The sequence below is a fragment of the Chiloscyllium punctatum genome, chromosome 30, assembly GCF_047496795.1.
Source record: "Chiloscyllium punctatum isolate Juve2018m chromosome 30, sChiPun1.3, whole genome shotgun sequence".
Taxonomy (NCBI): domain Eukaryota; kingdom Metazoa; phylum Chordata; class Chondrichthyes; order Orectolobiformes; family Hemiscylliidae; genus Chiloscyllium; species Chiloscyllium punctatum.
The window spans coordinates 18,781,213-18,808,743 of record NC_092768.1 but is presented as its reverse complement, the minus strand read 5'-3'; the positions used below and the strand labels follow the sequence as shown (position 1 = coordinate 18,808,743).

At 51.9% G+C, this 27,531-nt stretch overlaps 1 non-coding gene and 1 pseudogene across 1 annotated transcript; both read left to right on the top strand.

Annotated features, from left to right (window-relative positions):
- The first annotated feature begins 18,655 nt into the window (after window positions 1–18,655).
- LOC140455810 (U1 spliceosomal RNA) lies at window positions 18,656–18,806 on the top strand (annotated as a pseudogene).
- Window positions 18,807–23,820: 5,014 nt separating this feature from the next.
- Window positions 23,821–23,985, top strand: LOC140455776 (U1 spliceosomal RNA). Its single transcript, XR_011953030.1, has one exon. It is a non-coding gene; the product is annotated as a U1 spliceosomal RNA (small nuclear RNA).
- The last annotated feature ends 3,546 nt before the right edge of the window (window positions 23,986–27,531 follow it).

Below are 27,531 nucleotides of genomic sequence, written 5' to 3'. Positions count from 1 at the left end.
AGAGGTTTAAATAGATTAGGATTATTTTCATTGAAAAGATGGAGGTTGAGGAGGGCCCTGATTGAGGCCTAAAAAACATGAGAAGTAGACACAGGATGGACAGCAAGAAGCTTTTCCCCAGAGCGGAGGATTCAATCACTAGGGGTCACATGTTCAAAGTGAGAGGGGCAACGTTTCGGGGAGATATGTGGAAAGTTCATCAGGCAGAAGGTTGTGGGTTCCTGGAACACATTGTTAGTGGAGGTGGTAGGGGCTAGAAAAACAACGTCATTGAAGATGTATCCAGGTCGATACATGTATGGGGAGGGAACACAACAACACAGAGCTTTTGAAAATAGGTGGCAGGTTTAGACAGAGAAGCTGAATCGACAGAGGCTTAGAGAGCTGAAGGTCCTGTTCGTGTAAATTTCTTTGTTATTTGTTTGTCTCAAAGTAAATGCCGACATTGCATTTGCCTTCAAAACTACTGACTCAACCTACAAGTTTGACCTTGAGAGAATGCTGGACTAGAACTCCCAAGTCTCTTTGCACTTCAGGTTTTCAAATGTTCTCCCCATTTAGAAATAGTCTATGCTTCAACTCTTCTTTGGGAGCAGGAAGAACAGCCTGAACTTCAGTTTGACCCGCTATGATCGGTGTAATAGAGACCTCTTTATCATATTCTGTAAATGCAATCTTGTGGGTGGCACGGTGGTGCAGTAGTTAGCACTGCTGCCTCACAGCGCCAGAGAGCCCGGTTCAGTTCCTGCCTCATGTGACTGTCTGTGTGGAGTTTGCACATTCTCCCCGTGTCTGCGTGGGTTTCCTCCGGGTGCTCCGGTTTCCTCCCACAGTCCAAAGATGTGCAGGTTAGGTGAATTGGCCATGCTAGATTGCCCCCAGTATTAGGTGAAGGGGTAAATGTAGGGGAATGGGTCTGGGTGGGTTGCTCTTCAGAGGGTCGGTGTGGACTTGTTGGGCCGAAGGGCCTGTGTTAATACTGTAAATAATTTAATCTAAGAGATGCCTTTTGTTTGTTGATTAGAGTAAAACTCCAATATGTAATAGTTTCTTTGATCTGCTCCTGTACCCTGCACTTGTGAGAAAACACATCTCTGGAAAGACATTTCTATGAATAAAGTATAAATTTTAAAACTAAAAGAAATCTTGTGCTCTCAAAGCAGATTGCGAACCTCCCACAACCCCGAGGGCAGTCTCATAACACAGCAATACCAAAGCCCCACAAAGATCAGGTCAGATGGAGAGACACCACCAAGGACATTGCTCCCAGGACAGGAACAATGGAAGCCCCTTACTGTTTCAGAAGAGACATTCTCACCAACCTGCAAAGAGCTGGAATCTCCTGATCCCATTGATACTGTCAGGATGTTGCATTGTATCGAGATTCAGGACATTCATCCGATAACTGTTTTTCAATTATCATCATTGTAACTAGATTACTCCATTTCCAGATGCATTGTATCTTTCCCCATTTTCATTCATCTTTTTGTACAAGATTCCTATAAAACCTGGCTTCATCCTCAGCTCGAGAAAGGGAACCCTTGATCTCCCTGTACAGACTGTCAGTTCTGTGTCAGACTCATCAGTTTCTCTTCCAACGATATCGCTTGTAATAAACAGCTTGTCAGTTTCACCCGATCTGGTTTGTGTGCTCTCTGCCTTATTGGGCTAATTTCTCCCGCAGGGTCGGTATGGCCTTGTTGGGGCCGAAAGGCCTGTTTCCACACTCTAGGGAATCTAATCTAATCAGATATCTATCTTGTGTTTCAACGATCATAAGCACATCTCATTGATAAAACACGTTCTGTTATTAGTGTAAGTAAGCAAGTCCCGTAAATCAAAGCCATGTGGAAATGTTTACATTGGAATCACAGGCGACTGTTTTTCAAAGCAACAAAGGGTGTCGAAAACGTGGAATGTTCAGCCAGAGAAGATGGTGCTCTCAGTTTAAGCTCACATCCAAACAATGTTGAGAAATCTTTGCTTGTACCTGGCACCTTTAATCTTAATCACTTGGACTAAATAGCTTGTCAGTTTCACCCGATCTGGTTGTGTGCTATCTGCTTTATTGGGTCATTTCTCTGCAGTTCCGTGCTCAGCAGCCTGAAGGAAGAAGATGGCTCGATAACGTCATCTCAGGCTGACGTCATGAGGATCAGTAAATCCTTCTATGCCAGTCTGTATGACGCGAAGCCGACCGACAGCGCGGCCTCCCAGTCGTTCCTGCCCTCTATCACAGAGGTCTTAGACGACAGAAGACAGGACAGGCTGGACCAGCCACTATCTCTGGACGAGCTGACCAAAGCCCTTGAGTCCTTCGAAAAGATTAAAACTCCCGGAACTGACGGCTTACAGATCGAGCTCTATCCCGCTCTGTGAGACTTGATCGGCCAGGACCTGCTGGAGGTGTATGTCAGTATGCTTCAGGCAGGTACCATGAGTGAATCCATGAGGAAAGGCATCATCACCCTCATCTACAAGCGGAAGGGAGAGAGGGAGGAACTCAAAAATTGGAGACCTATTTCACTGTTGAATGTGGATTACAAAGTTCTGTCAAAGGTCATCGCCAACCGGGTCAGGTCTGCCCTAGGGTCGGTGATTCACTCTGACCAAACCTGTGATGTACTGGGTAGGAAGATCGCTGAGGGTCTCGCACTCCTCAGGGATACGATCGCCTACGTGCAGGACAGAGGGTTAGACATCTGCCTGATCAGCCTGGACCAGGAGAAAGCCTTTTACAGGATATCACACAGGTATATGAGAGATGTTCTCTCAAAAATGGGCTTTGGGGAGGGAATCTGCAATTGGATCAGACTGCTCTACACCAACATTGTCAGCGCAGTCTCAATCAATGGGTGGGAATCAGATAGCTTCCCAGTCAGATCTGGAGTCAGGCAGGGCTGCCCTCTCTCTCCTGCCTTGTTTGTGTGTTGCATAGAGCCATTTGCCGAGTCCATCAGGAAGGATGCGAGCCTGAGAGGGGTGACTATTCCTGGCAACGGGGGCCTGCAGGTTAAGGCCTCCCTGTACATGGATGAAGTCGCCGTTTTCTGCTCGGATCCGCTGTCCGTGCGCAGGCTCATGTGCATATGTGACCAGTTTGACCGGGCCTCGGGGGCCAAGGTAAACTGAGGCAAGAGCGAGGCCATGCTCTTTGAGAACTGGACCGACCAATCCTCGATCCCCTTCATCATCAGGGCCGACCGCCTGAAGGTGCTGGGTATTTGGTTCGGAGTGGCTGGGGCGTGCGCCAAGTCTTGGGAGGAGCGTATCAGCAAAGTGAGGCAGAAACTGGGCAGATGGAAGCTACGATCGCTCTCCATCACGGGAACAAAACCAGGTTATCAGGTGGGAGGCACTGTCATTGCTGTTATACGTGGCACAGGTCTGGTCTATTCCCAGAACTTGTGCACTGCAGTCACCCGGGCCATCTTCCAGTTTATATGGAGATCAGAGATGGACTGGGTCTGAAGGGACTCGCTGTATAAAGATCTGGGCAACGGGGAAAAAAATACACCCAATGCCATCCTGACCTTGATCACCACCTTTGTGTGTGGCTGCATCAAGCTGTGCATGGATCCCCGGTACGCAAACACCAAGTGTCACTACGTACTGAGGTTCTACCTGTCCCCGGTGTTGTGTAGGATGGGCCTGGCCTCGCTGCCGCGGAACGCTCCGAGTAGTTGGACCGTTCCGTATCACCTGTCCATCGTGGAGAAATTTATGAAGAAAAACACCTTTGACCACAAGTCCATCAGGAAGTGGTCAGCACGTAGTGTCCTTGATACCCTTCGGGAAAAGGAGAGGGCGGATCCTGTCGAGCGGTTCCCTGAGCAGACTGTCAAAGCCATTTGGCAGAATGCCTCATCGCCAGAACTTTCCAACAAGCACCAAGACGTGGCTTGGCTGGTGGTGAGAAGGGCTCTGCCTGTGAGATCCTTTATGCATGCCCGGACTCTCTGCCGCACCGCACGCTGCCCTCGAAGCGGCTGCGGGGGGGACGAGACTGTCACACCCCTCCTTCTGGAATGTGCCTATGCAGAGGAAGTCTGGAGAGGAATGCAGTGGTGCTTGTCGAGGTTCGTCCCGAGCAGCGCCGTGACGCGGGACTCCGTGCTCTACGGCCTGTTTCCCGGGACTCACACTGAGACGAACATTAACTGTGCCTGGAGGATCATCAACTTGGTGAAGGACGCTCTCTGGGCGGTCTGAAACCTGTTGATCTTCCAGCTGAAGGAGTTGACCCCGACTGAGTGTTGCAGACTGGCACATTCCAAGGTCCAGGACTACGTGTTGAGGGACACGCTGAAGTTTGGGGCAGCTGCAGCCAAGGCGCGGTGGGGAAAGACCACCATGTACCATCTGCCTGCCTAAAGAAGAACAGGGGGCCCATGCAGTCATTGGGCTCTGCTGGTGCCTCAGCTAAATATGTAATGGCACAGAGCTGTATATATGAATGATTACTCTGTCTCTGTCTACCAAGAAATGGAATATTTAAGGATGTATGGCAGGACTAATTGTACAGATTATCAAAATATTTTATGAATACAGTATATTTTTGAAATTAAAAAAAAGTTTGTCGATATTAGTCGACAGCTCCTTTGTCTCTGAACAGGGGAAGCGAACCTGACATTTTAAATATAGCCCAATTCGAAGCTGGCGGCCAGCCCTGTCCCAGCCAGTCAGACCAGAGAAAGGCTGGATTGGAAAGCCCTGCTAGATTATGTTCAGGCTCTTAGCAGGAGCATTAGTGTTCCACACACCCAGGTCAGAGGTTGGAGCAAAACCTTGCCAGGGTGGGATGGATCTTTGAGAATGCTGGCGGCCTTTCCTTGACAGCGGGTCTGGTAGATGGATTCTACAGATGGGAGGTTGGCCTTTGTGATTGTCCGGCGGAGTTCACCACACTCTGTAACTGTCTCCGATCTTGAATGGTACATGCCATACCAGGTGGTGATACATTCAGACAGAATGCTCTCGATGGTGCACCAATAAAAGATGGCAAGGGTATTTTCCATCATGCCCAATTCCCTCAGCTGCCTGAGAAAGAAGAGACATTGTTGGGCCTTTGTAACCAGTGCATTCATATGAAGTGTCCAAGAAAACTTGTTGTGGATGACCACTCCCAGGAGCTTGACACTCTCCACTCGTACCACCTCTGTGCTGATAATGTGTAGGGGGGGGAGGCATGAGTAACATCCCACCGAAAGTCAATAATGAGTTCCTTGGTTTTGCCGGCATTGAGAGCTAGGTTGTTCTCAGGGCACCATTTTTCAAGGTCTTCCACCTCCCCATCTGTGACCAATTTTGTCGCCAACTGAGGTTCAATCAACTGTGGTGATGTGATCAGCAAATATGTAAATGGCATTACTCTGGTATTTGGCGATGCAGCCATGGGTATACAGTGAGTACAGTAGGGGACTGAGTACGCACCCCTGGGGGGATCCAGTGTTGAATGTTGGTGAAGATGAAATATTGTCCCCAGTCTTCACTGATTGTGGCCTGTGGATCAGGAAACTGAGGATCCAGTTGCAGAGAGTGGGGCTCAGTCTGAGATCACTAAGTTTAGTAATCAGTCTCGAGGGAATAATAGTGTTGAAGGCTGAACTGTAGTCAATGAGCAGGACTCTTACATAGCTGTTCTTGGTGTCAAGATGTTCTAGGGAGGAGTGAAGGGCAAGTGATGTGGCACCTGACGTGGATCTGTTGGTCCAATAGGCAAATCAGAGTGGGTCAAAGAGTGGTGGGGAGGCTGGTGTTGACTAATGCAATGACCAGCCTTTCAAAGCATTTCCTGACCGCCAAGGTTCGGGCCACAGGGCAGTAGTCATTGAGACATGCTGCACGAGCCTTCTTAGGCACAGGGATGATGTTGGCCCTCTTGAAGCAGGCAGTGAGAGTGGCTGGCTGCAGGGAGAGCTGGAAGATGTCGGCCTGGTACTCCATCTGGTCCCATCGCTCTCTTTGGATTCACACGAAGGAAAACTGATCTGACCTCTGATGCGGTGACTGTTGGGATAGGTTCATTAGGACTGGTCGGAATAGGTGTTACCTCTCCACCGAAATTCTGCTCAAAGCGAGCATAGATGGTGTTGAGACGATCTGGGAGGGATATGTCATCGTCTGCTATCTTGTCCCTTTTTAAAGAAAATACAGCTCTTTTGGGATTCTGAAAACAGCATTGGCCAGTTGAATGGCCTGCTGGGAAAACTGGATAACTGAGGTTGGATCAGGCCAGACCAACAGGTATGCACACCTGTTACCCTGATTGATGATATGGAATAGGTTTTAATAGGACAGTGGGAACTGTGGTATGAAAGCAGGAAGCTTGCAGCATTCACTTGGATCAAGTCAGACAGATATACAGGCCATTCAACTTGATTGATTGTATCGGTGTTGACAGGACAATGCTGCAAGGTTTCGGGTGGAACAGTAGATCTGAGTTTCAGTCGAACTGCTATTGGGACAGTTCGGCTCCTCGGGTCCGCTCAGTCAATAGGGAAATTACAATATCCAATGCTGTCTTTTGTAACAGTCTTCCCGAGATAGAATGTCAATTAACATCAAGCAACTAATTTATGCTAATTACATTCTTACACCAAACAGCACTCGGAGGTGACCCAGATAACTAGTTCAAAGCCCAGTCTTGATGAAGGGTTAGACCCAAAACATTGTCTTCTCCACCTCCTGATGCTGCGTGGCTTGCTGTGTTCTTCCAGCCTCCTGTGAAATAAAACAACTCCGATCAGACGGGTTCCCTCACACACTCCAGAGAGAACATTAGCACCAAGAATCAGAAACCTTGGGAGCAGGAAGAACAGCCTGATCTTCAGTTTGTCCCACTATAATCAGGGTAGTATAAACCTCTTTATCACCCTCTGAAAATGCAATCTTTCACAAATAAGAGATGCCTTGTCCGAGGCTGGATTTGAACCAGGGTCTCTGGTGCTGTGAGGCAGCCGTGCTAACCACTGAACCACCATATATATGTAAAGACATTTTAATGAACAAAGGATAATTTTAAAAATTAAAAATTATCTTGCGTTCTCAAAGACAGAGGGCACAGGCATTAAAGAACTGTAAAGTTGCTCTGGAAATGAGAAGGACAGGTGGGTTTTATAGAGGCCCTACATGGGAGTAGCACGGCGGCTCAGTGGTTAGCACCGCTGCCTCACAGCACCAGGGCCACAGGTTTGATTCCAGCCTCGGGCGACTGTGCGTAGTTTGCACATTCTCCCCATGTCTGTGTGGGTTTCCTCCCACAGTCCAAAGGTGTGCAGGTTAAGTGAGTTAGCCGTGCTAAAATCGCCTGAAGTGTTGGGTGCATCAGAGGGGAAATGGTTCTGGGTTGATTACTGTTCCAAGGGTTTGTGTGGACTTGTTGGGCTGAAGGGCCTGTTTCCACACTGTCGGGAATCTAATCTTGTACTTCAACCATAATAACCACGTGTCATTATTAGTATCAGTAAGCAAGCAAATCAAAGACACATATGAAAATAATATTTACATTTGAATCACAGGAGACTGTTTTTCGAAACAACAGAGGGTGTTGAAAACGTGGAATGTACATCCAGAAAAGGTGGTGCTCTCAGTTTAATGTCACATCCAAAGAGCGTTGAGAAATATTTACTTGTTCCTGTCACCTTTAATTTTAACGGTGACGTCTCCTGAAGGAATTGATTTGCATGGTGGAACACAGAGGGGGGAAGATTGCAAAGCTGCAGTTTCACAAAAGATTTGTTCAATTTGTAGGGATTAGGAAAAAGCGATTTCAAAATATCCTTTAAGTTTCACCAGTAAAGCTTAAAAATTGCTTTTAGTCGCGTTCACCTCACATTGTAAACAGTGTTTGGTAACAGAGAGCTTCAAGAACATGAGCGATTTCTGGCGATTTGTTTTGGTGAAAGAGGAGTCAGTCTGAAGTGGGCGGGGAAGGGGCGGAGCGTCTTTGTTTCAGGACGAAATGCAAATTAGCGCAGCTTCTCAGGGCGCCCCGTGAGTGTCATATTCAGTGAAACATGAGCCTTTCCGGATGTTCCGTGATCCAGGTCAGAAATTGCGCTGTTTCACAGACAGGGAACCTTAGAGAGGTGTATTTCCGATTTTCGAACACGCAGTTAGTATGAGTGTGAGAGGTATGGGCTGTTGTTGGGTTTGAGCGAGTGAGAATATTGAGCATACTTACCTGGCAGGGGAGATACCATGATCACCAAGGTGGTTCTCCCAGGACGGGGTTAGGATCTAGTATCTGTTCTTATCAGAACAGCTTGCGAGTCATCAGAGCTAGTGAGGAGATCATCGCTGGATCGTGATTGGACGTTGGAGGATCGTTTGGTTGTGCTGACCTGCTCTTGGTGGATGTTCATACTGGCTTTGGCCTAACACCAATTCAGGGACCAGCCAACCTCAGAGCTATGACCTCAACAGCTGCCCGCAGCCCTGGGCAGGGTGTTCGGAACACAGTCAGGGTGACTGTGAAGAAGATTGAGGATCGTACACCGCTCGACCGCACCTTGTTTATTAAGAAGGTACTGTTGGGATGCTGTGGGTTCGCTGCAGTGGACGTGTACTGCCTGCAGGATTTCCCTGGGGCTGGCTACTTTGATGTGACTTTCAGAAGCGTGAAGCAGTGCGAACATCTCCTGAAGGTCTTCAAGGAGAAGGAAGGGGAGCCGCTGTTTTCCATCTTGTCGGTGACCCCATTGTGTGTGCTTCCTGCACAGAGGAATCAGGTTGTCACAATCCATGTGTACAACCCCTACGTTCCAGCGGCTGATGTCCTGACTTTCCTGGGAAGGTACGTCCAAGTTGAGGGAGAAGCCACTGATGTGATCGACCCCTTTGGGATCTGGACCAGTAAGCGGCAGGTCAGGGTAACTCTGAGGGCCGATGATAGTGGGAACATCCTCCACCCACCCTCGAGCTTCGCAATCGGAGGGAGCAGAGGCTACCTGACATATGCAGGGCAGCCGAAAGTGTGCCGAACCTGCGGGAAGTCGGGACACGTGGCGGCGGATTGCAAAGTGACCATCTGCAGGAACTGCAAACAGGAGGGTCACTTGACGGAGGACTGTCAGGAAGACAAGAGCTGCAACCTGTGTGGAGAGGCAGGCCACATGTATAAGACCTGCCCAAGACGGGGGGGCCCCACTTACGCACAGATGGCTGGAGGTGGCAATGTGAGCCGTGGACCCCCAAAGACCAGTAAAGTCCACCCGGAGAGCAAGGAAACGGAGTCTGGTAGCACCCAGAAAGAAGGACAGGCTGGAGTGAAGGAGGCGGCAGCCAGCGGTGAGACACAGCAGCTGATCCTAGCTCTAGCCGGGCAGATGGAAGAAATGGAGGAGGAGGAGGTAATCAAGCAGGCGGAGGAGTGGATACCTGTTAAAAACAGGAAGAGGAAATCTTGCCAGGCCCCCAAAGCCTCCCAGCAAAGGGGGAAAAGACAGCTGCACGAGGGAGGAACGGCCAGCTCTTCGGAGGGGGAAGATGGACGCACAGAAGGTCATCACCACCAGAAGAAGAGACAGAGCGCCGTCGGTAAAGAGGAGGGCATTTCCTCTCAACTAGGAAACAACGGACCCCCCGAAGTCCACCCTCCACCCAGTGAGAACCAGGAGGTACCCACTGCCCCACAACTACAGGCAACCGAGAGCTGCGATCCTCTGACAGTCCCACTGTCAGACACAGAACTGGATAGTGAGGACCCTTGCCCTGGCTCAATGACACCAGAGCGGGTAAATGACCCCAGTGAGGAGCTGGATAGCTACCTCAGCCCAGCGAAGGTCCAGCAGTTCGTGCTTACCTTGGGGATGTAGACAGCCACCCCAGAGACAGGACAGTCATATGGACAATGGTAACCCCATAAGCTGGGGGTTAAAGAAGTTTCATTTGCAGGGCACCCACTCAGTAGGTGGGTTCCGCTGAAGCCACAGCCAAATACCAAGAGACTGGATAGTTAATAAATGTAACTGTTAATAGGATAACTGTGAATTTGATTAATTCAATTTGTTCTTTGTAATGTTAAGAAATGCAATGTATATAACTATGAATGACATGGAAAATTGTACAAGTAACAAAGATTTATTTACATGAATAAAGTATATTTTGAAATAAAAAAAAAGGTTCTCCCAGGACGAGGCTATCCCATTGCACTTCGGGTGTGCTGGCGGTGGATTGCAAAGTGACCATCTGCAGGAACTGCAAACAGGAGGGTCACTTGACTAAGGACTGTCGGGAGGAAAAGAGCTGCAACCTGTGCGGGGAGGCGGGCCACATGTACAAGGCCTGCCCAAGACGAGGAGCCGCCACCTACGCACAGATGGCCGGAGGTGGCAACACGAGCCGCGGACCGACAAAGTCCAACGAGGTACCGCGAATCAGCAAAGGAACGGTGTCTGGAGGAACCCAGAAGGAAGGGAAGGTTGTAGAGGAGCAGGCGGCAGACAGCGGGGAGATGCAGCAGCCGACCCAAGCTCCTGCAAGACAGACGGAGGAAATGGAAGAGGAGGGATCAAAGGAGGCAGAGCAGTGGATTATCGTCAAAAACAGGAAGAGGAAACCTCTCGAGGGCCCCAAAGCCACCAAGCGAAGGGGGAAGAGACACCTCCAAGAGGAGGATACAGGCAGCTCCTCCGAGGGTGAGGACGGGCGCAAGAAGGGTCGCCTCCGGAGGAAGAGGCAGAGCGCCGTGGGGAGAAAGGAGGGCAACACCGCCCAAGAAGGAAAAGACGATCCCTCTGAGGGGATGGGTGAAGGCCTCCCCCTACCCGGTGAGAACCAAGGGGTACCCACCGGCCCACAGCTCCAGGGAACTGGGAGCAGCGTCCCAGTGACAGCCCTGCTGTCAGATGGAGAACGGGGCGATGAGGACCCTGGGTCCGACACGATGACACCAGAGCGGGGAAATGACTCCAGCGTGGAGCCGGACAACTACCTCAGCCCTGGGAAGGTCCAGCAGTTTGCTGTCACCACGGGGATGCACGCAGCTACCCCACTGGAGCAAGACCAGAAGAAAATGGACACTGGTAACCCCGCAAACTGTTAAAATGGGGTTTAAAATTGCCAGCGTAAATGTACGTAGCATTAAAGCGGCTACGCGATGTGTTTCAACGCTGGCCTTCCTGGCCAACGTCAAAGCCGATATCCTGTTTCTGCAGGAGTGTGGGATACCGCACCTCAGCAGTTACAGGAGATGGTCGAGCTTGTGGGCCCACGGGCCGTCAGTGTGGTCGGGGGGCAACGATAGCCGCGCCTCCGGCCTGGGTATCCTGTTGCGGGGAGGCAACTTCACCATCTCCGAGGTTAAGGAGGTGGTGGGCGGGCGCCTCCTCGTCGCGGATGTTAAATACAGAAACGCTCCCGTGAGACTAATCAACGTGTACGCCCCAGTGGGTAAGAGTGAACGGTTGGCCGTCCTGCAACAGCTTCCACTGCTGCTGGCTACGTCCAGGCCGGTCATTCTGGCCGGAGACTTCAACTGCATCATTGATGCAGATGGACGATCCGGCGGGGGGGACAGTAAACCGGACGCTACGTCCAGGGCCCTGATGGAAACGGTCAAAGACGCCAAGCTACACGACGTCTTCAGCGCCCCTGCAGACGGAGCGCAGCGTAGATACACCTGGTCACGGGCAGACGGGTCTATCCGCTCAAGGATAGATTACCTGTTTGTGTCCCGAACGCTCTCGGTCAGATCCACCGACGTCAAGCCGGTGTTCTTCTCTGACCACTGCCTCCTGCTGGCCGACTGTCACCTACAGGACGAACAGCGGGCGGGCAAGGGAACGTGGAAACTGAACACTAAGCTGTTGACCCCGGGAAACATCGAAGAGCTCAAGAGGGATTACGCAGGTTGGAGAACCGTGAAGCCCCTCTTTGAGTCTCCAGCGGACTGGTGGGAAACGGTAAAAGGGAACATCAAGAGGTTCTTTATCCTCAAAGGTGTCCAGGAGGCGAGAGAGAGGCGGGGAAAACTGTCCCAGCTCCAGGAAAGTATGCAGAACCTGCTCCTGCTGCAGACGATGGGGGTGGATGTCACGGAGGACCTCAAGGAGGTGAAGGGCCAGCAAGCCTCGCTCTTTGCCTCGGAGGCCTCCAGGATAATCTTCCGGTCCAGGGTCCGCTCGGTGGAGCAGGACGAGACGTGCTCACGTTTCTTCTTCCAGAAGGTGCACAAAGAGAGCTCCGTGCTCAGCAGCCTGAAGAAAGAAGATGGCTCGGTAACGTCATCTCAGGCTGACGTCATGAGGATCAGCAAATCCTTCTACGCCAGCCTGTATGACTCGAAGCCGACCGACAGCGCGGCCTCCCAGTCGTTCCTGTCCTCTATCACGGAGGTCCTAGATGACGGAACACGAGAGAGGCTGGACCAGCCGCTATCTCTGGATGAACTGACCAAGGCCCTCGAGTCCTTCGAAAAGAATAAAACTCCCGGAAGCGACGGCTTACCGGTCGAGGTTTATTCCGCTCTTTGGGACTTGATCGGCCAGGACCTGCTGGAGGTGTATGTCAGTATGCTCCGGGCAGGTACCATGAGTGAATCCATGAGGAAAGGCATCATCACCCTCGTCTACAAGCGGAAGGGGGAGAGGGAGGAAATTAGAAATTGGAGACCGATCTCACTGTTAAATGCAGACTACAAAATCCTGTCAAAGGTCATCGCCAACCGGGTCAGGTCTGCTCTGGGATCGGTGATCCACCCGGACCAAACCTGTGCTGTACCGGGCAGGAAGATCTCTGAGAGTCTCGCACTCCTCAGGGATACGATCGCCTACGTGCAGGACAGGGGGGTGGACACCTGCCTCATCAGCCTGGACCAGGAGAAAGCCTTTGACAGGATATCGCATACATATGAGGGATGTCCTCTCCAAAATGGGCTTTGGGGAGGGAATCGGAAATTGGATCAGACTGCTCTACACCAACATTGTCAGTGCAGTCTCAATCAATGGGTGGGAATCAGATAGCTTCCCTGTAAGATCTGGAGTCAGGCAGGGATGCCCCCTCTCACCCGCCTTGTTTGTGTGTTGCATAGAGCCATTTGCCGAATCCATCAGGAAGGATGCGAGCCTGAGAGGGGTGACTATTCCTGGCAGCGGGGGCCTGCAGGTTAAGGCCTCCCTGTACATGGATGACGTCGCTGTTTTCTGCTCGGATCCGCTGTCCGTGCACAGACTCGTGTGCATCTGCGACCAGTTCGAACGGGCCTCGGGGGCCAAGGTAAACCGAGGCAAGAGCGAGGCCATGCTCTTCGGGAACTGGGCCGACCAATCCTCTATCCCCTTCACCGTCAGGACTGACCACCTGAAGGTGCTGGGTATTTGGTTCGGGGGGGCTGGGGCGTGCGCCAAGACCTGGGAGGAGCGGATCAGAAAGATGAGACAGAAACTAGGCAGATGGGGGCAACGGTCGCTCTCCATCGCGGGAAAAAACCTGGTCATCAGGTGTGAGGTCCTCTCAGTATTGCTATATGTGGCACAGGTCTGGCCTATCCCCAGGACCTGTGCCGCCGCAGTCACCCGGGCCATCTTCCAATTCATTTGGAGATCAAAGATGGACCGGGTCCGAAGAGACTCAATGTACAAAGACCGGTGCAATGGGGGAAAAAACACGCCCAATGCCACCCTCACCCTGATGGCCACCTTTGTGTGTGGCTGCATCAAGCTGTGCGTGGATCCCCGGTACGCAAACACCAAGTGTCACTACGTACTGAGGTTCTACCTGTCCCCGGTGTTGCGAAGGATGGGCCTGGCCTCGCTGCCGCGGAACGCTCCGAGTAGTTGGACCGTTCCGTATCACCTGTCCTTCGTGGAGAAATTTATGAGGAAAAACACCTTTGACCACAAGTCCATCAGGAAGTGGTCAGCACGTAGCGTCCTTGAGACCCTTCGGGAAAAGGAGAGGGCGGATCCTGTCGAGCGGTTCCCTGAGCAGACTGTCAAAGCCATTTGGCAGAATGCCTCATCGCCAGAACTTTCCAACAAGCACCAAGACGTGGCTTGGCTGGTGGTGAGAAGGGCTCTGCCTGTGAGATCCTTTATGCACGCCCGGACTCTCTGCCGCACCGCACGCTGCCCTCGAAGTGGCTGCGGGGGGGACGAGACTGTCACACACCTCCTTCTGGAATGTGCCTATGCAGAGGAAGTCTGGAGAGGAATGCAGTGGTGCTTGTCGAGGTTCGTCCCGAGCAGCGCCGTGACGCGGGACTCCGTGCTCTACGGCCTGTTCCCCGGGACTCACACCGAGACGAACATTAACTGCGCCTGGAGGATCATCAACTCGGTGAAGGACGCTCTCTGGGCGGTCCGAAACCTGTTGATCTTCCAGCTGAAGGAGTTGACCCCGACCGAGTGTTGCAGACTGGCACATTCCAAGGTCCAAGACTACATGTTGAGGGACGCGCTGAAGCTTGGGGCAGCTGCCGCCAAGGCGCGGTGGGGAAAGACCACCGTGTAAGATCGGCCTGCCGAAAGAAGAACAGGGGGCCCATACAGACGTTTTTTTGGGCTCTGCTGATGCCTCAGCCAAATATATGTATATATACAAGATTGAAAAAATGCACAGGATTGTAAAGGACCAGAATAAAGTCGAATCTGTGTTTGTAAATATGGACATATGTATGGCATGATCCAATGTACAGACCATCAAATCATTTATGAATAAAGTATATTTTTGAAATAAAAAAAAAGGTTCTCCCACGACCGCCCAAGGAGGAAAAGACGATCCCTCTGAGGGGATGGGTGAAGGCCCCCCCCTACCCGGTGAGAACCAAGGGGTACCCACCGGCCCACAGCTCCAGGGAACTGGGAGCAGCGTCCCAGTGACAGCCCTGCTGTCAGATGGAGAACGGGGCGATGAGGACCCTGGGTCCGACACGATGACACCAGAGCGGGGAAATGACTCCAGCGTGGAGCCGGACAACTACCTCAGCCCTGGGAAGGTCCAGCAGTTTGCTGTCACCACGGGGATGCACGCAGCTACCCCACTGGAGCAAGACCAGAAGAAAATGGACACTGGTAACCCCGCAAACTGTTAAAATGGGGTTTAAAATTGCCAGCGTAAATGTACGTAGCATTAAAGCGGCTACGCGATGTGTTTCAACGCTGGCCTTCCTGGCCAACGTCAAAGCCGATGTCCTGTTTCTGCAGGAGTGTGGGATACCGCACCTCAGCAGTTACAGGAGATGGTCGAGCTTGTGGGCCCACGGGCCGTCAGTGTGGTCGGGGGGCAACGATAGCCGCGCCTCCGGCCTGGGTATCCTGTTGCGGGGAGGCAACTTCACCATCTCCGAGGTTAAGGAGGTGGTGGGCGGGCGCCTCCTCGTCGCGGATGTTAAATACAGAAACGCTCCCGTGAGACTAATCAACGTGTACGCCCCAGTGGGTAAGAGTGAACGGTTGGCCGTCCTGCAACAGCTTCCACTGCTGCTGGCTACGTCCAGGCCGGTCATTCTGGCCGGAGACTTCAACTGCATCATTGATGCTGATGGACGATCCGGCGGGGGGGACAGTAAACCGGACGCTACGTCCAGGGCCCTGATGGAAACGGTCAAAGACGCCAAGCTACACGACGTCTTCAGCGCCCCTGCAGACGGAGCGCAGCGTAGATACACCTGGTCACGGGCAGACGGGTCTATCCGCTCAAGGATAGATTACCTGTTTGTGTCCCGAACGCTCTCGGTCAGATCCACCGACGTCAAGCCGGTGTTCTTCTCTGACCACTGCCTCCTGCTGGCCGACTGTCACCTACAGGACGAACAGCGGGCGGGCAAGGGAACGTGGAAACTGAACACTAAGCTGTTGACCCCGGGAAACATCGAAGAGCTCAAGAGGGATTACGCAGGTTGGAGAACCGTGAAGCCCCTCTTTGAGTCTCCAGCGGACTGGTGGGAAACGGTAAAAGGGAACATCAAGAGGTTCTTTATCCTCAAAGGTGTCCAGGAGGCGAGAGAGAGGCGGGGAAAACTGTCCCAGCTCCAGGAAAGTATGCAGAACCTGCTCCTGCTGCAGACGATGGGGGTGGATGTCACGGAGGACCTCAAGGAGGTGAAGGGCCAGCAAGCCTCGCTCTTTGCCTCGGAGGCCTCCAGGATAATCTTCCGGTCCAGGGTCCGCTCGGTGGAGCAGGACGAGACGTGCTCACGTTTCTTCTTCCAGAAGGTGCACAAAGAGAGCTCCGTGCTCAGCAGCCTGAAGAAAGAAGATGGCTCGGTAACGTCATCTCAGGCTGACGTCATGAGGATCAGCAAATCCTTCTACGCCAGCCTGTATGACTCGAAGCCGACCGACAGCGCGGCCTCCCAGTCGTTCCTGTCCTCTATCACGGAGGTCCTAGATGACGGAACACGAGAGAGGCTGGACCAGCCGCTATCTCTGGATGAACTGACCAAGGCCCTCGAGTCCTTCGAAAAGAATAAAACTCCCGGAAGCGACGGCTTACCGGTCGAGGTTTATTCCGCTCTTTGGGACTTGATCGGCCAGGACCTGCTGGAGGTGTATGTCAGTATGCTCCGGGCAGGTACCATGAGTGAATCCATGAGGAAAGGCATCATCACCCTCGTCTACAAGCGGAAGGGGGAGAGGGAGGAAATTAGAAATTGGAGACCGATCTCACTGTTAAATGCAGACTACAAAATCCTGTCAAAGGTCATCGCCAACCGGGTCAGGTCTGCTCTGGGATCGGTGATCCACCCGGACCAAACCTGTGCTGTACCGGGCAGGAAGATCTCTGAGAGTCTCGCACTCCTCAGGGATACGATCGCCTACGTGCAGGACAGGGGGGTGGACACCTGCCTCATCAGCCTGGACCAGGAGAAAGCCTTTGACAGGATATCGCATACATATATGAGGGATGTCCTCTCCAAAATGGGCTTTGGGGAGGGAATCGGAAATTGGATCAGACTGCTCTACACCAACATTGTCAGTGCAGTCTCAATCAATGGGTGGGAATCAGATAGCTTCCCTGTAAGATCTGGAGTCAGGCAGGGATGCCCCCTCTCACCCGCCTTGTTTGTGTGTTGCATAGAGCCATTTGCCGAATCCATCAGGAAGGATGCGAGCCTGAGAGGGGTGACTATTCCTGGCAGCGGGGGCCTGCAGGTTAAGGCCTCCCTGTACATGGATGACGTCGCTGTTTTCTGCTCGGATCCGCTGTCCGTGCACAGACTCGTGTGCATCTGCGACCAGTTCGAACGGGCCTCGGGGGCCAAGGTAAACCGAGGCAAGAGCGAGGCCATGCTCTTCGGGAACTGGGCCGACCAATCCTCTATCCCCTTCACCGTCAGGACTGACCACCTGAAGGTGCTGGGTATTTGGTTCGGGGGGGCTGGGGCGTGCGCCAAGACCTGGGAGGAGCGGATCAGAAAGATGAGACAGAAACTAGGCAGATGGGGGCAACGGTCGCTCTCCATCGCGGGAAAAAACCTGGTCATCAGGTGTGAGGTCCTCTCAGTATTGCTATATGTGGCACAGGTCTGGCCTATCCCCAGGACCTGTGCCGCCGCAGTCACCCGGGCCATCTTCCAATTCATTTGGAGATCAAAGATGGACCGGGTCCGAAGAGACTCAATGTACAAAGACCGGTGCAATGGGGGAAAAAACACGCCCAATGCCACCCTCACCCTGATGGCCACCTTTGTGTGTGGCTGCATCAAGCTGTGCGTGGATCCCCGGTACGCAAACACCAAATGTCACTACGTACTGAGGTTCTACCTGTCCCCGGTGTTGCGAAGGATGGGCCTGGCCTCGCTGCCGCGGAACGCTCCGAGTAGTTGGACCGTTCCGTATCACCTGTCCTTCGTGGAGAAATTTATGAGGAAAAACACCTTTGACCACAAGTCCATCAGGAAGTGGTCAGCACGTAGCGTCCTTGAGACCCTTCGGGAAAAGGAGAGGGCGGATCCTGTCGAGCGGTTCCCTGAGCAGACTGTCAAAGCCATTTGGCAGAATGCCTCATCGCCAGAACTTTCCAACAAGCACCAAGACGTGGCTTGGCTGGTGGTGAGAAGGGCTCTGCCTGTGAGATCCTTTATGCACGCCCGGACTCTCTGCCGCACCGCACGCTGCCCTCGAAGTGGCTGCGGGGGGGACGAGACTGTCACACACCTCCTTCTGGAATGTGCCTATGCAGAGGAAGTCTGGAGAGGAATGCAGTGGTGCTTGTCGAGGTTCGTCCCGAGCAGCGCCGTGACGCGGGACTCCGTGCTCTACGGCCTGTTCCCCGGGACTCACACCGAGACGAACATTAACTGCGCCTGGAGGATCATCAACTCGGTGAAGGACGCTCTCTGGGCGGTCCGAAACCTGTTGATCTTCCAGCTGAAGGAGTTGACCCCGACCGAGTGTTGCAGACTGGCACATTCCAAGGTCCAAGACTACGTGTTGAGGGACGCGCTGAAGCTTGGGGCAGCTGCCGCCAAGGCGCGGTGGGGAAAGACCACCGTGTAAGATCGGCCTGCCGAAAGAAGAACAGGGGGCCCATACAGATGTTTTTTTTTGGGCTCTGCTGATGCCTCAGCCAAATATATGTATATATACAAGATTGAAAAAATGCACAGGATTGTAAAGGACAAGAATAAAGTCGAATCTGTGTTTGTAAATATGGACATATGTATGGCATGATCCAATGTACAGACCATCAAATCATTTATGAATAAAGTATATTTTTGAAATAAAAAAAAAAAAAGGTTCTCCCAGGACGAGGCTATCCCATTGCACTTCGGGTGTGCTGACGCCTGCGATGTCCCCAAATGCGGGATACTCGACTGCAAAATTTGTGGTAGTGGGGGACTGCGTTCGCGCTCTCCCCTGATTTACAAACAAAAAGCAGATCTATCAGTAGATGAGGCTCACTTGTGCTTCATACGGCTCCCTATATCCCGCGGGTTGCGGCCTTGCAGCGGATGTGTACTGCCTGCAGGATTTCCCTGGGGCAGGATACTTCGATGTGACCTTCAGAAGCGTGAAGCAGTGCGAACAGCTCCTGAAGGTCTTCAAGGAGAAGGAAGGGGAGCCGCTGTTTTCCATCTTGGTGACCCCATTGTGTGTGCTTCCTGCACAGAGGAACCGGGTTGTTACAATCCATATGTACAACCCCTACGTTCCAGCGGCAGATGTCCTGACCTTCCTGGGAAGGTACGTCCAAGTTGAGGGAGAAGCCACTGATGTGATCGACCTCTTTGGGATCTGGACCAGTAAGCGGCAGGTCAGGGTAACTCTGAGGGCCGATGACAGTGGGAACATCCTCCACCCACCCTCGAGCTTCGCAATCGGAGGGAGCAGAGGCTACCTGACATATGCAGGGCAACCCAAAGTGTGCCGAACCTGCGGGAAGTCGGGACACGTGGCGGTGGATTGCAAAGTGACCATCTGCAGGAACTGCAAACAGGAGGGTCACTTGACTAAGGACTGTCGGGAGGAAAAGAGCTGCAACCTGTGCGGGGAGGCGGGCCACATGTACAAGGCCTGCCCAAGACGAGGAGCCGCCACCTACGCACAGATGGCCGGAGGTGGCAACACGAGCCGCGGACCGACAAAGTCCAACGAGGTACCGCGAATCAGCAAAGGAACGGTGTCTGGAGGCACCCAGAAGGAAGGGAAGGTCGTAGAGGAGCAGGCGGCAGACAGCGGGGAGATGCAGCAGCCGACCCAAGCTCCTGCAAGACAGACGGAGGAAATGGAAGAGGAGGGATCAAAGGAGGCAGAGCAGTGGATTATCGTTAAAAACAGGAAAAGGAAACCTCTCGAGGGCCCCAAAGCCACCAAGCGAAGGGGGAAGAGACACCTCCAAGAGGAGGATACAGGCAGCTCCTCCGAGGGTGAGGACAGGCGCAAGAAGGGTCGCCTCCGGAGGAAGAGGCAGAGCGCCGTGGGGAGAAAGGAGGGCAGCACCGCCCAAGAAGGAAAAGACGATCCCTCTGAGGGGGTGGGTGAAGGCCTCCCCCTACCCAGTGAGAACCAAGGGGTACCCACCGGCCCACAGCTCCAGGGAACTGGGAGCAGCGTCTCAGTGACAGCCCTGCTGTCAGATAGAGAACGGGGCGATGAGGACCCTGGGTCCGACACGATGACACCAGAGCGGGGAAATGACTCCAGCGTGGAGCTGGACAACTACCTCAGCCCTGGGAAGGTCCAGCAGTTTGCCGTCACCACGGGGATGCACGCCGCTACCCCACTGGAGCAAGACTAGAAGAAAATGGACTTTGGTAACCCCGTAAACTGGTAAAATGGGGTTTAAAATTGCCAGCATAAATGTGCGTAGCATTAAATCGGCTACGCGATGTGTCTCAACGCTGGCCTTCCTGGCCAACGTCAAAGCCGATGTCCTGTTTCTGCAGGAGTGTGGGATACCGCACCTCAGCAGTTACAGGAGATGGTCGAGCTTGTGGGCCCACGGGCCGTCAGTGTGGTCGGGGGGCAACGATAGCCGCGCCTCCGGCCTGGGTATCCTGTTGCGGGGAGGCAACTTCACCATTTCCGAGGTTAAGGAGGTGGTGGGCGGGCGCCTCCTCGTCGTGGACGTTAAATACAGAAACGCTCCCGTGAGACTAATCAACGTGTACGCCCCAGTGGGTAAGAGTGAACGGTTGGCCGTCCTGCAACAGCTTCCACTGCTGCTGGCTACGTCCAGGCCGGTCATTCTGGCCGGAGACTTCAACTGCATCATTGATGCAGATGGACGATCCGGCGGGGGGGACAGTAAACCGGACGCTACGTCCAGGGCCCTGATGGAAACGGTCAAAGACGCCAAGCTGCACGACGTCTTCAGCGCCCCTGCAGATGGAGCGCAGCGTAGATACACCTGGTCACGGGCAGACGGGTCTATCCGCTCAAGGATAGATTACCTGTTTGTGTCCCGAACACTCTCGGTCAGATCCACCGACGTCAAGCCGGTGTTCTTCTCTGACCACTGCCTCCTGCTGGCCGACTGTCACCTACAGGACGAACAGCGGGCGGGCAACGGAACGTGGAAACTGAACACTAAGCTGTTGACCCCGGGAAACATCGAAGAGCTCAAGAGGGATTACGCAGGTTGGAGAACCGTGAAGCCCCTCTTTGAGTCTCCAGCGGACTGGTGGGAAACGGTAAAAGGGAACATCAAGAGGTTCTTTATCCTCAAAGGTGTCCAGGAGGCGAGACAGAGGCGGGGAAAACTGTCCCAGCTCCAGGAAAGTATGCAGAACCTGCTCCTTCTGCAGACGATGGGGGTCGATGTCACGGAGGACCTCAAGGAGGTGAAGGGCCAGCAAGCCTCGCTCTTTGCCTCGGAGGCCTCCAGGATAATCTTCCGGTCCAGGGTCCGCTCGGTGGAGCAGGACGAGACGTGCTCACGTTTCTTCTTCCAGAAGGTGCACAAAGAGAGCTCCGTGCTCAGCAGCCTGAAGAAAGAAGATGGCTCGGTAACGTCATCTCAGGCTGACGTCATGAGGATCAGCAAATCCTTCTACGCCAGCCTGTATGACTCGAAGCCGACCGACAGCGCGGCCTCCCAGTCGTTCCTGTCCTCTATCACGGAGGTCCTAGATTATGGAACACGAGAGAGGCTGGACCAGCCGCTATCTCTGGATGAACTGACCAAGGCCCTTGAGTCCTTCGAAAAGAATAAAACTCCCGGAAGCGACGGCTTACCGGTCGAGGTTTATTCCTCTCTTTGGGACTTGATCGGCCAGGACCTGCTGGAGGTGTATGTCAGTATGCTTCGGGCAGGTACCATGAGTGAATCCATGAGGAAAGGCATCATCACCCTCGTCTACAAGCGGAAGGGGGAGAGGGAGGAAATTAGAAATTGGAGACCGATCTCACTGTTAAATGCAGACTACAAAATCTTGTCAAAGGTCATCGCCAACCGGGTCAGGTCTGCTCTGGGATCGGTGATTCACACTGACCAAACCTGTGCTGTACCGGGCAGGAAGATCTCTGAGAGTCTTGCACTCCTCAGGGATACGATCGCCTACGTGCAGGACAGGGGGGTGGACACCTGCCTCATCAGCCTGGACCAGGAGAAAGCCTTTGACAGGATATCGCATACATATATGAGGGATGTCCTCTCCAAAATGGGCTTTGGGGAGGGAATCGGAAATTGGATCAGACTGCTCTACACCAACATTGTCAGTGCAGTCTCAATCAATGGGTGGGAATCAGATAGCTTCCCTGTAAGATCTGGAGTCAGGCAGGGTTGCCCCCTCTCACCCGCCTTGTCTGTGTGTTGCATAGAGCCATTTGCCGAATCCATCAGGAAGGATGCGAGCCTGAGAGGGGTGACTATTCCTGGCAGCGGGGGCCTGCAGATTAAGGCCTCCCTGTCCATGGATGACGTCGCTGTTTTCTGCTCGGATCCGCTGTCCGTGCATAGACTCGTGTGCATCTGTGACCAGTTCGAACGGGCCTCGGGGGCCAAGGTAAACCGAGGCAAGAGCGAGGCCATGCTTTTCGGGAACTGGGCCGACCAATCCTCTATCCCCTTCACCGTCAGGACTGACCACCTGAAGGTGCTGGGTATTTGGTTCGGGGGGGCTGGGGCGTGCGTCAAGACCTGGGAGGAGCGGATCAGGAAGATGAGACAGAAACTAGGCAGATGGGGGCAACGGTCGCTCTCCATCGCGGGAAAAAACCTGGTCATCAGGTGTGAGGTACTCTCAGTATTGCTATATGTGGCACAGGTCTGGCCTATCCCCAGGACCTGTGCCGCCGCAGTCACCCGGGCCATCTTCCAATTCATTTGGAGATCAAAGATGGACCGGGTCCGAAGAGACTCTATGTACAAAGACCGGTGCAGTGGGGGAAAAAACACGCCCAATGCCACCCTCACCCTGATGGCCACCTTTGTGTGTGGCTGCATCAAGCTGTGCGTGGATCCCCGGTACGCAAACACCAAGTGTCACTACGTACTGAGGTTCTACCTGTCCCCGGTGTTGCGAAGGATGGGCCTGGCCTCGCTGCCGCGGAATGCTCCGAGTAGTTGGACCGTTCCGTATCACCTGTCCTTCGTGGAGAAATTTATGAGGAAAAACACCTTTGACCACAAGTCCATCAGGAAGTGGTCAGCACGTAGCGTCCTTGAGACCCTTCGGGAAAAGGAGAGGGCGGATCCTGTCGAGTGGTTCCCTGAGCAGACTGTCAAAGCCATTTGGCAGAATGCCTCATCGCCAGAACTTTCCAACAAGCACCAAGACATGGCTTGGCTGGTGGTGAGAAGGGCTCTGCCTGTGAGATCCTTTATGCATGCCCGGACTCTCAGCCGCACCGCACGCTGCCCTCGAAGTGGCTGCGGGGGGGACGAGACTGTCACACACCTCCTTCTGGAATGTGCCTTTGCAGAGGAAGTCTGGAGAGGAATGCAGTGGTGCTTGTCGAGGTTCGTCCCGAGCAGTGCCGTGACGCGGGACTCCGTGCTCTACTGCCTGTTCCCCGGGACTCACACCGAGACGAACATTAACTGCGCCTGGAGGATCATCAACTCGGTGAAGGACGCTCTCTGGGCGGTCCGAAACCTGTTGATCTTCCAACTGAAGGAGTTGACCCTGACCGAGTGTTGCAGACTGGCACATTCCAAGGTCCAAGACTACGTGTTGAGGGACGCGCTGAAGCTTGGGGCAGCTGCCGCCAAGGCGCGATGGGGAAAGACCACCGTGTAAGATCGGCCTGCCTAAAGAAGAACAGGGGGCCCATGCGGACGTTTTTTTGGGCTCTGCTGATGCCTCAGCCAAATATATGTATATGTACAAGATTGAAAAATGCACAGGAGTGTAAAGGACAAGGATAAAGTCGAATCTGTGTTTGTAAATGTGGACATATGTATGGCATGATCAAATATACAGACCATCAAATCATTTTCTGAATAAAGTATATTTTTGAAATTAAAAAAAAGTTCTCCCAGGACGAGGCTATCCCATTGCACTTCGGATGTGCTGACGCCTGCGATGTCCCCAAATGCGGGATACTCGACTGCAAAATTTGTGGTAGTGGGGGACTGTGTTCGCACTCTCCCCTGATTTACAAACAAAAAACAGATCTATCAGTAGATGAGGCTCACTTGTGCTTCATACAGCTCCCTATGTCCCCCGCACCTATGTTCAATTCAGTTTCACCCAAATTGACAGATAATGCCGTACATCTTATTTTATCCGCTGTGTTCAAAGTTTTTCATAAGAGGACCAAGCCCTTCACGTAACCAAATCTGCGTCCGCATTTGCTCCATTTCCCTCTATTTACTGCCTATTCCAGTATTGCTCAAAATGCCTCTTTCAACAATTTATTCGACAGATTATATTCAGCTCTGTCCACTGATTCTTCACCACCTGCTCCAGGTAAAAGGAGACGGTGGATGCTGCCATCTAATCATACAACTTTACAGTATGGTGGCAGCCTGTTCGGCCCAAATTGGCCATGCTGCACACGCTTATTCAGTCATACAGATGTACAGCATGGAAACAGACCTTTGGGTCCAACTCGTCCATGCCAACCTGATACTCCATCCTAATCTCGTCCTATTTGCCAGCACCCGGCCCATATCTCTCAATCCTTCCTATTCAAATACACATCCAAATGCCTTTTAAGTGTTGCAATTGTACCAGCCTCCACCACTTCCCCTGGCAGCTCATTCCATGCACGTACCATCCTCTAAGTCAAAACTTTACCCCTTAGGTCGCTTTTATATTTTTGACCCTCTCACCCTAAACTATGTCCCCAGGTCTATTTATCCTATCCACTCCCCTCATGATTTTATAAACCTCTTTAAAGTCACCCCTCAGCCTCCGACGCTTCAGGGAAAACAGCCCCAACCTGTTCAGTCTCTCCCTATAGCTCAAATCCTCCAACACTGGCAACATCCTTGTAAATCTTTTCTGAAACCTTGTAAATCTTTTCTGAACCCTTTCAGGTTTCACAACATCTTTCCGATAGGAAGGAGACCAGAATTGCACGCAATATTCCAACAGTGACCTAACCAATGTCCTGTACAGCCGCAGCATGACCTCCCAACTCCTGTATTCAATACTCTGACCAATAAAAGAAAGCATACCAAATGCCTTCTTCACTATCCTATCTGCCTGCGACTCCTCTTTCAAGGAGCTATGAACCTGCACCCCAAGGTCTCTTTGTTCAGCAACACTCCCTAGGACCTTACCATTAAGTGTATAAGTCCTGCTAAGATTTGCTTTCAAAATGCAGCACCTCGCATTTATCTGAGTTAAACTCCATCTGCCACTTCAGCCCATTGACCCATCTGATCAAGATCCTGTTGTAATCTGAGGTAACCTTCTTTGCTGTCCACTACATCTCCAATTTTGGTGTCATAAGCAAACTTACTAACTATATCTCTCATGCTCACATTCAAATCATTTATGTAAATGAAAAAAAGTAGAGGACCTAGCACTGATCCTTGTAGCAGTCCACTGGTCACAGGCCTCCAGTCTGAAAAACAACTTCCCACCACCACCCTCTATCTTCTACTTTAGAACCAGTTCTGTCCCAAATTCCTAGTTCTCCCTTTATTCTGTGACCCTTGACCTTGCTAATCAGTCTCCCTTGGGGAACCTTGTCAAACGCCTCACTGAAGTCCATATAGATCACATCTACCACTATGCCCTCATCAATCCTCTTTGTTACTTCTTCAAAAAACTCAATCATGTTTGTGAGACATGATTTCCCACACGCAAATCCATGTTGACTATCCCTAATCAGTCCTTGCCTTTCCAAATATATGTACATCCTGTCCCTCAGAATTCCCTCCAACAACATGCCCACCAACGATGTCAGGCTCACTGGTCTATCGTTCCCTGGCTTGTCCTTACTACCCTTCTTAAAGAGTGACACTACGTTAGCCAACCTCCAGTCTTCCAGCATCTCACCTGTGCCTATCAATGATACAAATATCTCAGTAAGAGGTCCAGCAATCACTTCCCTAGCTTCCTGCAGAGTTCTAGGGTACACCCTTGGTTGAAGATGTATCCAGGTAGATACATGAATGGGAAGGGAACAAAACGATACAGTGCTTTTGAAAATAGGTGGCAGGTTTAGACAGAGAAGCTGAATTGGGTATTGGGTAATTTCTCTGACAGTTTCTCGATATTAGTCGACGGCTGCTTTTTCTCTGAATAGGGTAATCAAACCTGACATTTTAAATATAACCCAATTCGAACCTGGTGGCCAGCCCTGCCCCAGCCAGTCAGACCAGAGAAAGGCTGGATTGGGAGATGCCAGTGTTGGACTGGGGTGTGCAAAGTTAAAAACCACACAACACCAGGTTAGAGTCTAACAGGTGTTTGCAAAGTTTGTGAAGGTTTGTAGCTCAGGTTGAGGTTTAGGGTGTAGCTTTGCTCACTGAGCTGTAGTGTTGATATCCAGACGTTTCATTACCTGGCTAGGTAACATCATCAGTGGCGACCTCCAAGTGAAGCGAAGCTGTTGTCTCCTGCTTTCTATATATATCTTTCTCCTGGATGGTGGTTCCTGGGGTTTGTGGTGATGTCATTTCCTGTTCGTTTTCTGAGGGGTTGATAGATGGTATCTAGATCTGTGTGCTTGTTTATGGCGTTGTGGTTGGAATGCCAGGCCTCTAGGAATTCTCTGGCATGTCTTTGCTTAGTCTGTCCCAGGATAGATGTGTTGTCCCAGTCAAAATGGTGTTTTTTTTCATCCGTGTGTAGAGCTACGAGGGAGAGAGGGTCGTGTCTTTTTGTGGCTAGCTGGTGTTCGTGTATCCTGGTGGCGAACTTTCTTCCTGTTTGTCCTACGTAGTGTTTGTGGCAGTCCTTGCATGGAATTTTGTAGATGACGTTGGTTTTGTCCATGGGATGTACTGGGTCTTTTAAAATTCTGATTTCTGTATGTAAATCTTTACGTATGTATGGCATGACCAACTGTACAAACCATCTAATTATTTTATGAATAAATTATATTTTTGAAATTAAAAAAATCCTTTCTGACATAAATGTCTCAATAGAATTTTACACTTGATCAATTGGCATTTCAAAGTAGTGATTGTGGGGTGTTGGCTAAACTGAAGACAGCATCTGAAGGGACAGGGTTTGTCTGGGAACTGGGGTGAGATGGCGATGGTGTTCAGCTTGAGAGAAGTATTACATTGGTTTGTGTCACTGGAAAGTAAGTGACAGAGTGAGAAGCGCCCAGATTGCCACATTCAGATCAAACAATGTTGAGAGAAAGGGCTTTGAGGTTTGTATCTTGACCAAACTTTACTCCACCCCAGCTGGGACTTGAACCCACAATCCTGGTTTTGGGAGGCCAATGACTTATCCATTGGGACACTGGGGCTGTCCAAAATTTGGGGGTGTGTGGTGATTGTAACTTGACCTTTTACCTCGAGGTAATTACTGCCAAATTTGATGCTATTTTGTGGGACGGGCCTTTCTTTTCAAATACAATCTGATGAAGAGTCATCTAGACTTGAAACATTTGCTCGCTGTCTCTCCATAGATACTGCCTGACCTGCTGTGATCTCCTAATTATATCAATTTGAGGAATGAAAAGACAGATTGAAGTTTGCTTTTTTGTGTATCAGTAATTAATATTGCAA